Source organism: Lynx rufus, unplaced genomic scaffold (genome assembly GCF_022079265.1).
Source record: "Lynx rufus isolate CCGP_SWC_20201006 ecotype Redwood Valley unplaced genomic scaffold, mLynRuf1.p SCAF_2, whole genome shotgun sequence".
NCBI classification, from domain to species: domain Eukaryota; kingdom Metazoa; phylum Chordata; class Mammalia; order Carnivora; family Felidae; genus Lynx; species Lynx rufus.
The window spans coordinates 106,243,905-106,261,555 of NW_025814834.1; the positions used below are offsets into that span (position 1 = coordinate 106,243,905).

The 17,651-nt window shown below is 39.0% G+C and overlaps 1 pseudogene; it reads left to right on the forward strand.

Moving 5' to 3' along the window:
- Positions 1-1,061: 1,061 nt before the first annotated feature.
- Positions 1,062-1,500, forward strand: LOC124514231 (60S ribosomal protein L32-like; annotated as a pseudogene).
- Positions 1,501-17,651: the final 16,151 nt, after the last annotated feature.

Sequence of the window (17,651 nt, forward strand, 5' to 3'; positions counted from 1 at the left end):
ATCTGAAAGCTCTTTCTCTCTCTCTCTCTCTCTCTCTGCAGGGTCATTTTCTCCAACAATTCTACAAGGCCATAGGGAATACTCTTAGTGAAATATGAAGCGTAAAATACTCTCCTCTGTTATCTTCAAAATAAACTTTTTGAGATGCCTTCTGCTGGTCCCACTGAATAAAGGCTACCCCTCTTCCAACCTACTGCCAAGTTAGGGAGAATAAGGAGGGAAATCAGAAATTATTGTGTCACAGCCACTCCTATTATGACTACTATCCTTTCCACTGTTGTTAAGCAAGAAGGTCTCTTTATAAATGATATCATTTAATTCTCTCAACAACACCACGAGACAGGCATTATTATCTCCAATAACCCCAATAAGGAAACAAAGATAAAGGAAGGTGAAGTAATTGATTCAAGTTCCCACAGCTGGTAAGTGGGATGTTGGGTTTCATCTCCAAGGCAACTATTTCCTAAATTCATTGTTTTCCCATAGTGTGTAGCATGTTTGAGCATCTGAAATACTCTCACTCCTGATCTTTTACTTCTCCTCCAAGCTCTTTCTAATTTTGTAGAGTGTTAGTCTATCTCCGGAAACATAGAAAACTAGTTCTTGTTAACATTTTAAATGATTGCAGCTGATATAATGTATTTCCAACTTCAAATGATGAATTGAAGATAATCCCTGTGGAAAGACTGCCTTGAAAAGGGCATCGGGGTGGCAATCAAGGGACCTGCATTCCATTTCCGGCTCTGTTCCTAACTCCCATCACGGGGCAGTTCTTATTGTACCATATCAGGGTTTGGCAGGATCTGGGGCCTCCACAGGGTATGGAAGCAGAATTAGGCTCAGAGTAATCACAATTACCTGGGGATGATTTTTTTCGGTATATTAGAGCTGCATTCTCCCATACTCTAACCCTCAAGTTATGGCTGAATACCAAGGGTGGCGCTGTGGAAACTGACGAGCGCATTTCAAAACCACTCCCGAGAAGTCCCATCAGCCCTCGCGCGCCACCTTCCCCTCTCTTCCTGGGCGCTCGAGGCGGCAGCCGTCTGTTACTCGGCATCATGGCCGCCCTCAGACCTCTGGTGGAGGCCAAGATCCTTAAAAAGAGAACCAAGAAGTTCATCTGGCACCATTCAGACCGATATGTCAAAATGAAGTGCAATTGGTGAAAACCCAGAGGCGCTGACAATAGAGTGCACAGAAGATTCCAGGGCCAGATCTTGATGGCCGACGTTGGTTACAGGAGCAACAAGAAAATAAAACGCATGCTTCCCAGTGGCTTCCGGAGGTTCCTAGTCCACAAGGTCAAGGAGCTTGAAGTGCTGCTGATGTGCAGCAAATCTTCCTGTGCAGATTGCTCACAATGTCTCTTCCAAGAACCCCAAAGCCAGTGTGGAAAGAGCAGCCCAGCCGGCCGTCACCAGTGCCAGGCTGCGCAGTGAAGAAAATGAATGGACAGACAGCTTATGTGCACATAAATTTGTGTTAATAAAACCATAAAACTACAAAAAAAATAAAAATAAAAATAAATAAAACCAGTCCCTGAGGGATTCCGATTTATGCCCTTACTCCCCGGAAAGAACTAAGGTTCTTAAGGTGTAGGTTAAGTAACTTGGTAGGCATTCAAGCTCTAAGGTAGAGGATAAAGACATATATAACAGGTGAGACTTTTACCAAGTTACTTTGCTGGTCCATTAGTATGATCCATCATACATTCGTATATTAACCCCTCTCTGACTAATTTGTGCCAGGTACCCAGCTATACCTCTCTGCACTCAGGTTATATTTGAAGACCAGGAAATACTAGATGAAATTCTGGAAGGTTCTCAAGGCACCTGTAAAACCTTTTCCTTTCCCCTCAAAGCAAAGATTATTGGAAAAGGTCACTTAACTGTTTTCTTGTAGAGGAGGCATGAATAAATCTACAGTGTTCCCAAGGAAATAAATGCCTTGCCTGTTATGATGGAAAGACATGAAATTGAAGTCCAAGGCATAGCTTGAATTCAGGTTTTATATTTAAAGTTAAAATCTGTATTCAAAAATAAAGACATCAGGCCAAAACGTGTGTATATGGGAGGATGTAAACATTGTATGGAGTGTAATAATAAAAATTAAAAGCAATGTAGATTTTCATTCAAAATTTGTGACATAGTTTATAACAGTGAAAAACAGGATATAAGTTAAAAGCTAAGTGGAAGATAAGCAAATTATGATAAGTCCATATATAGAATATTATATATTCGTAAAATTATTGTTACTACTTCTATATAACAATATCCAAAGCAATCTCACAACTAATAATAAGCAACAAAAGCAGGATATAAAATTTTACTTACCTTTTGAATGAAATTAGCTTAAAGACACATATGAACAATGATAGTTTAATTATGGCTAATTGTCACTTTATTAAATATGAACTATAGCCCGGAACTGTACCTTACATATTACCTCATTTAAATCTTAAAACAACACTTGCATCAGCATTATAACTTCCATGCTACATTAAGAAAACTCACTTGGTTAAAATTACCCAGCTATTTATTTTGAAGTTTACTTTATTTATTTTGATCAGATATTTGGTCAAACACTAGTCTAGATATTTTGGGGAAGGCTTTTTAAGAGAGAGTAACATTTGAGTCAGTGGACTTTGAGTAAAGCAAACTGCCCTGCGTAATGTAGATAGATCTCATCCGGTCAATTGAAGGTCTTAAAAAAAAAAAAAAAAAAGACTGACCTCCCCTGAAGAAGAGGGAAATCTGCCAACAGACTGTTTTTGAACTCAAACCGCAACTCTTCTCCGGGTCTTTAGTTTGCCATCTGACCTGCAGATTTTGGATTTACCAACCTCCATAGCATGTGAGCCAATTCCTTACAAGAAACACTTCTCTCTGTATTCATGTACATACTATTCTTATCTATATCTATATGTCTGTATAGGTATATGTGTGTTAACACATGCATCCTATTTGTTGTTTCTCCGGGAAATTTTGACTACTACAGATTTTGGTACAAAGAGTGGTTCAAGGGAAATATCATCTGAAAGGTGAGATTTCTACATTGAATCTGGTGTTTCTGGAATTGGTTTTCTATTTATTTATTAACTATTTATTTAGAGAGCAAGAGAGTGTGTGCATGGATGTGAGTGGGGGAGGGGCAGAGAGAGCCAGGGAGAGAGAGACAGAATCCTATGGGGAGCTTGATCCCACGACCATGAGATAATGACCTGAGCCAAAATCAGTGTTGGATCCTTAACTGACTGAGCCACCTACGCTTCCCTGGAATTGGTCTTCTAAAAGATGAAGTTTCAAGGCACTACCATTAGTATGGAGAGCAGTGGTGGCCCATGGTGTGGTGTGGCAATAGTGATAAGCAAGATACCAACATTGGATATTCATAATCAAATAAAAGGCAAGGTTCTGTGACCACACATGTGACCACAGGTATGATATCTTTGAACATTTTTATCAAATTGACGAGTATAATGAGTTTGTCTGGTTGCTCCCATATCATCGGACAAGAAAAGGATAAGTTCAAGGATTCCAGCTTCCAGCTGAAGTGCCACGTAAATGAACTGAGATTGCCAAAAAACCAAAACCCGAAACTCATCCCGAGTGGCTGAATTGCAAAACAAATTGAATTCTCAACCTTACTGCATTTCTACTGTTAAAGCAAGGGCATTGACGGGGGTGGGAGGGATGAGATCCTGGAAGTTGAAGTGGGGAAAAATGGAAAGACTCTGATGAAACTGGAGAATCTAACCCCTAAATTCTGATGACTCTTCTTTGCCCATAGAAGCAGCTGTTCCCTCCCTGTCTGAGGAGATTAACCCTATTTGCATGAGGAAACAGCTGCGGCCTCCCCTGAAACAGTTGTATACACTACTGATACTCCTCACCCCCACCGCCCTTCTTTGCTTCTAGACCTCTAACTTGACTCCAAAGGTGAGGTAGAAAATTGTGACCCACGTGGAGGTGTGCTGCACTCCGAAAGAGCTATTTGATTTTTCCAATTTATTGAGACACAAACCTGGTGAATATGGGTAGAAATGTACACTAAGGGCATGGGGTAATAATGAAAGGAACATAAAGTTATATCAGACTGAATTTATTGCTATGAGCTCACAAAGCAGAGATTCTGGATTTAATGTTGCCACGTGCGGTGTTAGAAAGGGCTCTAAAAGTTCGCTATTTTGTGGAAATGGGGAACAAAGGTGGCCCCCAGTAAATGAACTTGAAATGCTAGCCCTGCCTTGACATACTGGAGAGAAATGGCTTCAAAGGGTTAGGGAGATTCGACCGTTAGAGTGGATTTGTCGTGGAAGGCCTGCTCACCCACAGAGGAGGGTCCAGAGGACATGTCCATCATCAATACCGTGAGGGGAGCCCCAGCCTCCCTGCAGATCTCTGTAATCACTTTTTCCATAGGACTGAAATTACCATGGGAACTGCTGCCACTGAATGCAACAGAAAACCTAATACAAGAGGGTAAATTGGATCCTGGGTGGTGGGGGCCAAGTGGCCGCATCAACTTCCAAAGGCAAGATGGCCATAGTTACTGCAATGGATGACTGCGTCCAAGTGGCAATTAAAATAGTCTGACTCACAAAGACCCATGGTGTTGGCTAGTTGATCATAATGTTCCTAAAAGTGGAATAGATGTGGGGCCTACTAAAGTCTTACTTGACGTCTCTAAGAGGAAGGGCTCCAGGTCAAGTGAACAAAAGTCGAATTTACATAATGAAAATAGAGACTCAGGACCCCTCACGTCAGTTTCCAAACTTGATCCAGTTTACTGACCCAGAGCTCCTTGCACAAAGAAAACGAGGAGCTCCCTCGAGGGACGACCGTGTACCCTATAAAAAATGTATAGTCAGTCTTTCTCTCAGTCTTCCCCAAAAGGGATTATGGCCTTTCACCATGGTGACTCTGCACTGGGGATAAGGAACTAATCAGACCTTCCAGAGATTACTGAATATGACTTTGAACTGACAATAATTCCAGGAGATCCAAAATGTCACTGCAGCCCATCAGTCAGAGTAGAGGCTTTGGAAGTCAGGTGATCAATGGAGTTGTAGCTCAGGCTCATCTCACGGTGGGGTCTAGTGAGTCCCTGGAGTCTTTTGGTGTTTATTTCCCTGGTTCTGGAATGCTTGTTTGGAATAGCCATGCTCAGCAATTGGCAGAATCCTCAGTCTGGTCCCCTGACCTATGGGGTGAGGGCTACTATGGTGAGAAGGACCAAGTGAAGCCATTAGGACTGTCTCTACTCAGGAAAATAGAGAACAAAGACAATACATTATTCATGGAGGGGTTGCAGAGGTCACTGCCCCCAGCAAGGACTTGAAGGTGGTGATTCTCATGATATTTGACTTGCCTGTGTGGCCCATGCAGAAGACAGATTTCGGAGGATGAGAGCAGATTACCAAAAACTAAACGTGGTGATGATTGTACCTGCAGTTACTGTATCATATGTGGTTTTATTGCTTGAGTAAATTAACACATCCCTTGGTATGTCGTAGGTATCCGTTGATCTGGCAAGTGCCTTTTTCTCCATGCATGTCAGAAACGACTCTCAGAAGCAGTTTGCCCAAAACACCAGCCGTAGTAACCAATGCAAAGCCCCTCATATGGCACCACTCCCCAGGGTAATCAATCAGATACTTGGTAGCAGGTTCATTACACTGGGCCACTTCTGTAACAGAAAGGACAATGTTTTGTTCTTACTGTGATAGACACTGACTCTGGATACAGATTTGCCTTTCCTTCATGCAATGCTTATTCAAAGTGACCTGGTAGTTGCTACTCTTGACTGTGTTCTCCAGACAAGGAAAGTAAGGTGTGAATAGAATAACTGAAGTGCCAAAAACAGACACATAGACCAATGGAATAATAGAAACCCCAGAACTAGACCCACAAACATATGGCCAACTCATCTTTGACAAAGCAGGAAAGAGTATCCAATGGAAAAAAGACAGTCTCTTTAACAAATGGTGCTGGGAGAACTGGACAGAAACATGCAGAAGATTGAAACTAGACCACTTTCTCACACCATTCACAAAAATAAACTCAAAATGGATAAAGGACCTGAATGTGAGACAGGAAACCATCAAAACCCTAGAGGAGAAAGCAGGAAAAGACCTCTCTGACCTCAGCGTTAGCAATTTCTTACTTGACACATCCCCAAAAGCAAGGGAATTAAAAGCAAAAATGAACTACTGGGACCTCATGAAGATAAAAAGCTTCTGCACAGCAAAGGAAACAACCAACAAAATTAAAAGGCAACCAACGGAATGGGAAAAGATATTTGCAAATGACATATCGGACAAAGGGCTAGTATCCAAAATCTATAAAGAGCTCACCAAACTCCACACCTGAAAAACAAATAATCCAGTGAAGAAATGGGCAGAAAACATGAATAGACACTTCTCTAAAGAAGACATCCGGATGGCCAACAGGCACATGAAAAGATGCTCAACGTCACTCCTCATCAGGGAAATACAAATCAAAACCACACTCAGATATCACCTCACGCCAGTCAGAGTGGCCAAAATGAACAAATCAGGAGACTATAGATGCTGGCGAGGATGTGGAGAAATGGGAACCCTCTTGCACTGTTGGTGGGAATGCAAATTGGTGCAGCCGCTCTGGAAAGCAGTGTGGAGGTTCCTCAGAAAATTAAAAATAGATCTACCCTATGACCCAGCAATAGCACTGCTAGGAATTGACCCAAGGGATACAGGAGTACTGATGCACAGGGGCACTTGTACCCCAATGTTTATAGCAGCACTCTCAACAATAGCCAAATTATGGAAAGAGCCTAAATGTCCATCAACTGATGAATGGATAAAGAAATTGTGGTTTATATACACAATGGAGTACTACATGGCAATGAGAAAGAATGAAATATGGCCTTTTGTAGCAACGTGGATGGAACTGGAGAGTGTGATGCTAAGTGAAATAAGCCATACAGAGAAAGACAGATACCATATGGTTTCACTGTTAAGTGGATCCTGAGAAACTTAACAGAAACCCATGGGGGAGGGGAAGGAAAAAAAAAAAAAAGAGGTTAGAGTGGAAGAGAGCCAAAGCATAAGAGACTCTTAAAAACTGAGAACAAACTGAGGTTTGATGGGGGGTGAGTGGGAGGGAGGGGAGGGCGGGTGATGGGTATTGAGGAGGGCACCTTTTGGGATGAGCACTGGGTGTTGTATGGAAACCAATTTGACAATAAACTTCATATACTGAAAAAAAAAAAGAATAACTGAAGTGCCCTTTTGACACCTAGATCATGATAGCGATATTTTATGTTCTTGTCGGCTTTCCAGTTGTCTGATTTACCTGTCTCTTCATGCAAGAATCACGCTCTTCCTTTTTTGGAGGTTTAGAATATGTTTAATATCAGCTAAGGCTAATCTTCCCTCATATTCTTTTTTTCTCAGAATTTTCAAGCCATTCTTCTCAAGATTTTCTAAGGATCTTGAGAACAAAGCTGTATTTCAAAAACATGGTATGTTTATTAAATCAGCATGAGGTTTATATGTCTACAGAGATAACGAAAATGGTTATCTTTTCCTTAAATATGGCAAGGCTACCTATTTGTTGAAGTCTTTGTGTGTTTATGACTTTCATTTTAATTTTCAATGCAGACCTTGCCTCAAGATAGACCCTCTAGGTATTTATGTCTAGTTCTCCACATCTCTGCCTTACTGTTAATCCTGATATAAATGACATATTTTCTTCCATTATTTCTTCCAACATGGTAATAAGAAAGTATTTATTTCTACATATGAAATTCACAGCAAGTATCCTGAGGTTTTTTTTTTCTTTTGATTGTTTGAACAGTGAAATGAGTTTTCTCAATTGAATCTGGCAGGTGTTTCACAAATAAGGTTGTACCTTTGCAATGGATCTGGCCATTTGTTATCTTATTTTTATATGTATTTTTCTTTCCTGTGTAATCGTATTTATTTGCAGTTGCAAAGCCTAGTGAGATAATAATGGTGCTAATGAAAACCCGTATCTCCTTCTTGCCTCTAATGGGAAGATTTTCAATGCTTTCGTATTTACCCTGAAGGGGGCTTTTGAGTTGATATATCAAGTGTGCTTGTATACTCATGTTCATGTATGTATAAAGATGGGATAGTAACACCTATCTCATGGGGTATTATAAGGATTAAAGGAGATAATGTATGTAAAGTACTTAGAATAGTACCTGGCCTTGGAGCACCTGGGTGGCTCAGTCAGTTGGGTGTTTGGCTTCGGCTCAGGTCATGATCTCACAGACGGTGAGTTCAAGCCCCGAGTCTGGCTCTGTGCTAACAGCTTGGAGCCTGGAGCCTGCTTCAGATTCTGTGTCTCCCTCTCTCTCTGCCCCTCCCCCACTCATGCTCTGTCTCTCTCTGTCTCAAAAATAAGAGTAAACATTAAAAAAAAAAAAAAAGAACTGTGCCTGGCCTCATTGCTCGTGATGAATTTATAAGGCTGTATTCAGGATAAAATGGCTGTAAATGGCTGTAAATGATAAAATGAGTTAATACACAAAAAGCACTTAGAGTGCTGCCTGGAATACAGTAAGAGTTCAGTAGATGTATATCGCTGATACTGGAATAGAGTAAGAGTTCAATAAATGCATATCACTAATATATGGTATTTTTAAGGCATTTTGTCTAGAAATAATTCTGATTTTTTTTTAACATTTCATTTTTAAGTATTTTCAACACCTGATGTGGGGCTTGAACTCACAACCTTGAGATCAAGAATTGTATGCTCTACTGACAGAGCCAGCTAGGCGCCCTGAACTGATACTGATCTTATCAAAAGCTTTTGCTGAGTTTTTGAAGACCATTTTCGCTTTTGATGTAGAAATCAAATGAATTTAACTGGTGTATTTTTTTAATAGGAACTCACCCGCTTTTGTGGAATCAGTCCTCTTGGACGTGTTATGTTGTTTTTCAGGGAGCGGCCAGAGTTTGCAACTACTTTGTTTAGGATTTTTTTTTTAAATCAACATTTATATAAGGAATTGATCTTAATTGAGTACTAATTGAGTTTTGGTATGATTTAGTGAAAATCCTCTGTGAAACGCACTGGCCTGTTTTTATTTGCCTGTCTTGTTTCCTTCTTTGACAGAGGCGATTTTTCACAACGTGTTCTTTAGCTTAATTGTTTTTAACGGAGTTTGGTTTCCTATCTCTTTAGGTTCCCTGTCTTTTCTATAGTCACCAGTTTTGATAATTTATGTAGTCCATAGTGAGCACCCGTTCGATCTTTTTCAATTTACTTCCATAGTGTTGAATATCATTATTGCTTTCATGCTTTAAATTTGTATTGTTTTGTTGTGGTGTTGTGGTTGTGGTTGTTGGCTTGTATATGCTTTTTCCTTGAACTTTTATTAGAGTAAAAGATGGTTAATTTTTTCAAGGGTTTTACTTATTTATTTTTCCTTTTATTCTCTTTTCTATTTCATTAATCTATTATTTATTGTTATTACCCACTTCATTATCATTTGTAAATTTTTATTTTCCTTGTTCTGGTATTTTTGACTATGGAAGTGAGTTGATTATTTGGATTCTTTCCTAGTCACTAAATATTTAAGACTAAGTGTTCCTTTGAACACTTGTTATGTCCAGTTGATTTTGAGTCACAGTATTTCATACTCACTGATTTCTATCTTCTCTGTCATTTGAGTTTTCTCTTTGAAAAAACTTGTTCACAAAAGAGGTGTTTTTTTTTTCTTTCCTTTTTTGGTTGGTTGATTAGTTTAGTTGCAAATCATAAATAATTTTCCATTTTCTATTCACTTTTTAGATTACCCTCTTTAGCTTTATAAATTGTCTTTGTCTCATTTAATGCTGCTGTTTTGAAATCACTTCTTGATATTGAAATCATGGCTGGTCCTTGTTTCCTTCCTTTTGTTTGGTTTTGCATAAAAACTTTTCCCCATCATTTTGTTTTCAATCCTTCTTAGTCACTTTGTCTTGCCTTTTAAAACATATTTTATTTTATTTTTTAATTTGAGAGTGAGCGAGAGAGAGAGAGAGAAAGAGGGAGATGGGGGAGGGGCAGACAGAGGGAGAGAGAGAATCTTAAGCAGTCTCCATGCTCAGTGAAGAGCCTGATGCAGGGCTTGATCCCACGACCCTGGGATCCTGACCTGAGCCAAAATCAAGAGTCAGACAGTCAACTGGCTGAGCTGCCCAGGTGCCCTGCGTCTTGCTTTTTTTTTTTTTAAAGACTATTTAAATTTTGTTTTTGTGATCCAGTCTTTTTTTTCTTTTTTTTTTTTAGCTTTAATTGACATTATTAATTTTTTTTCTTTATTGATTGGCAGATCAATAAAGTTTTGACTTGGTACTATTATGTTCTTTGATGCCATTGTTTCTGATTTGATTTTAGAGCAATTATTTTGTTTTGTTGTTTCTTCTACTCTGCTGTCTGTGATTGCTTTGCTAGCATTGTATGTTTCTTATGCTTTTTAGCTAATTGCTACCTTCATAAAAATATGTATATATACATATATGTGTGCGTATGTATATATATACATACACATATATACATACATATATAAATACATATATATGTATATATACATATATACATATATAAATACATATATGTATATATATACATATATATGTATATATATAAATATATACTATATATATAGTGTGTGTATATATATATATAAATATATATATTTATATTGCATTTGTCTCCCTTCATTTAAACATTTTGTAGTATTGCCTTTCCATAGATGATAATAGGAGGGAAAAATCTTCCACTTTGTCTGTTTCCAGAGCTCACTCTCTTCACCTCCACATTCTACATGATTGTATTACGCGTCCTAATGTGTTTATGCCTTTAAAATATTCTGAATTATTGTATCTCCTTCAAATACTTTTTTTTTTACCCCTGTCCATGAAATATGAGGAAATTTCATCCTTCTACCATCTTATACCTTCTCTCCCTCATCTAACTCCTGCTGGTTGTAGATTTTCTAAAACACCAAAATTTATAATCTTCAAAGTTTGTACTGAAGGCCGAGTGCCACATTTGTTGCGGTCTTCATTCTACAGGGAAATGGGGTCCGTGGTCAGCCCTAACCACTCACTGTAGTCTCTCTATTTACTTTTCACTTGGTTCAAGGTTATCCCATCATAGCTTCCTCAAGGAGGCCTCACCGGACATCTTTATTCTGTTTCTGGAAATTCCTAACAATGTGTGTGTACGGTCTTTGCTCTTAAACCCCTAAATGCTGATACACATTATTGGGACTTTTTGGTTCATTTAGAAACTGAAGCACTCCCTGCTAGTTTTTAGCACTGCTAGAAATCCCGGCTTGAAAGATTCCTGATTTAATTTACTCTTCAGTAACTTTATTAGGAGATGTTTCAGGGCTAATCGTTATGTGTCAATTCTTTCCCAGGACTCAATGCCCTCTTTAATATCTAAAATCAAGTTTTCTTTTATACCTGGGGAAAATATTAAATTATAGCTCCATTTTCCTTTTTTTTTACTTTTGTCCTCTTCAGAAACAATATTTTTCTTTCCAAACAACTATTTTAAGAATGTGTCTTCTATAGCTCTTAATATCGTTTCGGGTCTGTATTATATTATTGGTTCAGTTCTCCATTAACTCATTTATCCCTGTGCTTGCTTTTCTCCATGCTGTGCTCCTTTTTTTTTTTTTTAATTTTTTTTTCAACGTTTATTTATTTTTGGGACAGAGAGAGACAGAGCATGAACAGGGGAGGGGCAGAGAGAGAGGAAGACACAGAATCGGAAACAGGCTCCAGGCTCTGAGCCATCAGCCCAGAGCCCGATGCGGGGCTCGAACTCACGGACCGCGAGATCGTGACCTGGCTGAAGTCGGACGCTTAACCGACTGTGCCACCCAGGCGCCCCTCCATCCTGTGCTCCTTATAGCAGCCTCCGTTTTTCTGCAATATTCATTCTCCTATATACGACTTTTTGCATTGGTTTTATTTTTTCATTTCTTTTCCTTTAGTTTTTTTTTTTTTTCTGCTCCTCATGCCCTTCTTTTGTTTCATGATTTTCTTAGATATTGTTTTTCAAATTTGAGTCTTTGTTTTTATTTCTAAGTTATTACTTCATTAAAGTTTTTATTTTCCTTTTATGGTAATGATGGCAGGCTTTGTCTACTGGATAGCAGTATTTTTTTTTTTTTTGGCACATGTGTATATGTGTGTGTATAAATGGTAATATATTTTTATAGATCTAGAGCTTTTTTTAAGTTTTATTTATTTGAGAGAGTGAGCAAGTGGGGGGAGGGGCAGAGAGAGAGGGAGAGGGAGAGAGAATCCCAACCACGCTGATAGTGTGGAGCCCAATGTGGGGCTTGAACTCATGAACCATGAGATCATGACCTGAGCTGAAATCAAGAGTCTTATTAAACTAAACTGACTGAGCCACCCAGATGCCCCCAGGGGTTATTTTTGTCACAATTATTCATCTTCAGTTGGGTGAGATATTCTGAGCCACATTTACAAGAGGTACATATGAAACTCCAGGGCCAAGGTCAGGCTAATAGATTTGGTTGTGTGCATGAGTGAGCCCTTAGTTAACTGTGCAGAGCAGCTGTAGGGCTCTCTTATTTGTGCTTCTCACTCCCCACCATTGCCCTCCCCTAAAGGCTGCCTCTTATGGGAGGTTATATACTGTGTCCTAGGTTCCCGTCTCCTGTGCTTATTCCTGGTACCAAACAGTTTCCATGGAAGCTCTCACTCTCGCTCCCGTTTTCTTAAGTTGAGTGTATTCCTCACTGTCTCCGTTGACATTGTAAACATGTGTCCCCAGACTTTGCACCATCTGGGAAGCTATGACAACACTTTTCATCTTGTCCTTCAACATACTACATACCTTGTGGTTTCTAGTTTGATGAAAAAGTGACTTTTTGGTCTTGCGTTTCTTTCTCCCTATTCTTTTGCTATTGTATCTGAGCAGAGAATTAGGGAGGGCTGATTTTACTGTTTTAAAATCAGTAGCTATGTTATTTTTGTTATCATTTTCATAACCATACTCTAACAATATGGCATCCCGCAAATGTAGGTTTAGCAAACATATTTCCATAGATTGTTGAGTTTATAAATTCACAGAAACTTGAAGGCGGTGATAAAATACCTAACTTTGTTTCTTTTGAAAGAACTTGCACGGTACCGTGTTACCTGCAATGTGCCTATTTTTGTAAGTGCAGACGATAAACGAACAAACAAATGAAGTCACAAGAAAATATCAGGAAGTTACAAGTGCTGTGATGCAAATAAAGTCTGATCAAGCAACAGGGTGTGTATGTTGGGTGATTTGAGAAGGTGACATCCAAGAGGGGGTATTTGAAATGGGTATCACCTGGTGAGAAAGAGGCAGTTATGTGTGGATCTGGGGAAGGAACATTCAAGAAAGTAGGGCACAGCAAATGTAAAGCTCCTACATTGTGAAGTGTGGTAGAGTAGGATGGTGGGCAGAATCTTAAAGATAAGAGCTTGGGATTTCATTAAAGGGCACTATAAACGACTTTATTATTATTATATATTATTTATTATTATTATTGAGGTATAAATGACCTATAACATTATATTAGTTTCAGGTGTAAGACATGATTCAATATTTGTATATATTGTGAAATGATCACCACGATAAGTCTCGTTAACATCTATCACCGTCGTAGCTATAATTTTTTTTCTTGTGATGAGAACTTTTAAGATCTACTCTTAGCAACTTTCAAATATGCAATACAGTCGTATTAACCGTAGTCACCATGCTGTACATTACATCCCCATGACTTATTTATTTCATAACTGCAAGTTTGTACCTTTTGACCCCCTTCACCCACTGATAAAAAATATATATATATATATTTCTTGTAATGAAATCAGATGCCCTTGACTCACATTCATCATTTAAATGGCATACTGTGCATGAAAGTACAAACGCTCTTAATTCACCAGGTACTAATAAAAGATTTCCCCACATACAGATTTGTAAAATTTGAGATACAATTGAAAATGGATGGATGCCCCTTGACCTCTTGTGTTCATCTCAAAGCATTTGAATTGTAAACAAGGAATCTAAAACCTGTATTGGTGTTGACCTAAGCAAATTATCACCGATGAAGACCTCGGTACCTCATCAAAGGAAGACAACCCTGGCCTGATAGAGTACTTCTCTGAGACAGGTTCTTAAAAGCACTGCCTGATTTAATTTTTACAAAAAGTCATTTGAAATAAGTACAAATTGCTTCAATTTTGCAGTTGAACAAATACACATTCAAGGTTTAAAGGGATTTGCCCAAGGTTATGCAGCTAGGAAATGTCAGAGACCAACCACAACCACCACGACCACAACAACAAGCATAACAAAACACACTTTTGCTCATCACTCAGCCGGAACTCTCCCCCTAAGCATGCCACCTGCTCGGCTAGAGGTGGAGAGACCTGGGGGCAGGAAGCGCCTTCCTGATCTCTGCAAATCCCTCCCTTATTTGTAGTCCTGTCTGAAAGTATGCAAGAGGCTCCTCTGGTGAAACCATTTATTTATCTCTATCAGAGAGCAGGCTCGCTTTTCCCATAGCTGTGAGCCTCTGAGCCTCCGAAATGACAGCAGCTTCTGGGCACCTGAGTGGTGTTATGACTTGTAGCGGCTTTGGAACCCTGATGAGTTCAAGGCCCAGCGTCGAGATTGCAAAAGTTAATTCCCAGATAATTCAAGGGGAAAAGGAAGCTAGACAAATCCCAGTTTCACTCTTTGAAATTGTGCTGTGAGAAATGCATTTAGAAGCCTGAGAAGGAAAATGGTCTCCTGTAGAGTGCTTCAAAGAATTTTTTTTATCTTCTTTTTCCTTTACTCTTTGGGAACTGAACGCTCCCACCCAACGTGTTTTGGAAATTGGAATTTCTCTTCCATTTGGAGCAAGATTTAACTTAAGATACAATTTGATGATTCCTTCAAAGAGACCAAATGTGTTAGGCACAGGTCAGGGGATTGCTAGCGACTCACCGCCTTGGATTTCATTTTTCCTTTTCACGTTTTTCTTTTTTTTTTTTGTAAATTGGTGGTGGAGGCGTAGCGATCTTAGATCATTCGGATGTGGCGCTTCCTTTCTTTCAAAATGCTGAACACATTCAGCACTTCTTTCAGGGAGAGACAGCACAGTTTATGCCTCCGTCAAGGGAGAACCCTTACTTTAAAGGAATTTAATTCAACATGAAGTTAGTATCTACCACGTGCCAAACTATCTGGTGGGTACAGACACTAGAGATGACTCGGATGCCAGTCCTGCCCTCACAAAGGTTTCCTTTACCTCGGACAGACAGATGTGCAATTGAGTAACAGCAGTGTGCAACGGCAGGCTCCACATATTTTCTGGAAAACTTAGGAGTCTCCCTATATCGTTCATCATCCTTCCATTTCCTTAGGAAGGAGCCATAGATGACCACCACGGCCGCATATCAGAGGAGAGTCTTGGAAGTAGATGTGTGGAGATTCGCGTGAAGTTATTAAGGGGTTCTTTGTGGACCCATATTTGAGACTGACTTAGAGAGAGAGAGAGTAAGCAGGGGAGGGACAGAGACAGAGGAAGAGAGGAGAACAGAGGATCAGAGGCGGGCTCTGTGCTGACAGCAGCACGTGAATGTGTCCATTTGTGTCACTGCTGGGGAATACTGGTCTTATCTTTTTCCCGAGGATCCAGTTCTATAGATTTCTAAATGGTACCTTGGGAACCAATCTAGTCCCCCAGGACATCATGTCTGCAGCCTCCAAAACCTGCCTGGAACTCTGACAAGTCAAGGGAAGAAAATCAAATAATATTAAAAATTACATTATTCTTTGGAGGAGACACTTGTAAGTTGTAGACAAATCAAGCAAAGGAGCAATAGTGATTATTTCCTCTGCAATAAACCAGAATGGTGAGATATCTTCCTAAGGATGAAAACGTGTACTTTCTTCCCTTGTCAACCAGTTTATCACTCAGGAAAAACCCTTTCTCTTCTCACCAAGGCACGTTGCCTTCTTATTTGAAGAGGCAATTTATGCAGAAGACCTGACTAAGTTCTTGGAACATAGCTTGGGCCCGATCAATGATCCTTACTTGCTCACCGTAAACAAGGATACTATATTTCATTGTTTGGGAAGAGGCAAAGACTCATTTTATCCACAAATCTTGACAGACTTAAAATACTTTTCCCACATGCCACTCAACTCCTGTCTCTTTAATAACTGGGTCTCTTTAAAGAAGATAAAAGGAAAAAGCATGTGGATAGTTAATCATTGGGAAAGGACGAGACAGGAGGAAGAAAAGAAAGATATCTTGAAGCAAAACCTTTGCGGATTCCTTCTCTGCCTCCCGCAGGAATGCCATTATGTGGTTTTTCCTATGATCACACTTCATTTATATTGTGTCACTAATCGCATGGCAATTCCTTCATTGAACTTGTTCAATCTTTTGTTGATGCACTTTGGTAGGTAGAAGGAATACAACAGGGACCAAGGTATAGTCATTTATTCAGGGTACTTACGGGATAAACAAATGAACAATTATAGTTTTCTTTGACAGACTAAGCTTACGTAAAGATAAGCACATGGGAATAATTGTGACACAGCAGAGGACCACAAAGACCATACAATTTCCCAGAGAAATATACTTAGAAAGGAAGACCTGAAGGGTAAGTAGGAATGATCTGGAGACAAAGGAGGAAGAACTCACATGGACAGAAGACTGGCATAGACAAAATCCAGCAGTAAGAGCATAATGGAGACTTCTAGTATGTCTTTACGCAAATATAAACAGATATATATACACTCTTCTTGCTTATTCAAAAGGTAGCATAACATGTACATTCTTTTTACCCTTTCTTGTTCCATGAAAGATATGATCTGAAGATCTGCCCATACAAGTTCATTAACTGCTTAGGATTCCACTGTGTAGGATACAGCTGGACGTAACCAGTCCTAATAGATCACTTGGGAGAGTTTGAATTTTTGCAATTGCAAAAATGTCCCTCTGAATAAAATAAAACTGCTTTCTCAGCTTGTCATCTGTCTTTACATGTGTTTTGAGTCCCCTACACAAAGTCGTTTGTTTACATGCAGTCAAAAATATTCCCTTCCGTCTTGAGATCCCTTGTATGTTATATATGAAATTTCTATAAATATTTGGGTCTATTTCTGGATTTTCTATTCCATTTCTTTGTTGTGATTATTTTCCAGTACTACATTTTAAGATTCTCAAGGCTTTATAGAATGTTTAATATCTCTTAAGGCTGTATCTCTGTATCGCCTTTTTACTTACAGTATTATTATGGCCATATTTACTTCATGTTTTACATAAGATTAGAATCAGCTGATCTAATTCTGGAAATGAATCTTGGTATTTTTACTGACTTAATTTATAAATAACTCAGAGACAATTGACATCTTCATGAGACTGAGTCATTCTGTTAAAAGCATGTTATATATTTCCATTCATCAAGTCTACTTTTGTGTCTTTAAGGATTTTTTTTTTAATTTCTGCACGCAGTTGTTTTTTGCACATTTCTTTTTAGTGGCTTGTTTTTTTCTATCATTAAAAGTGAAGCCTTTTCTTCCATTATATAGTATTAGTGTCTATGTATATGAGGGCTATTGACCTTTGAATAT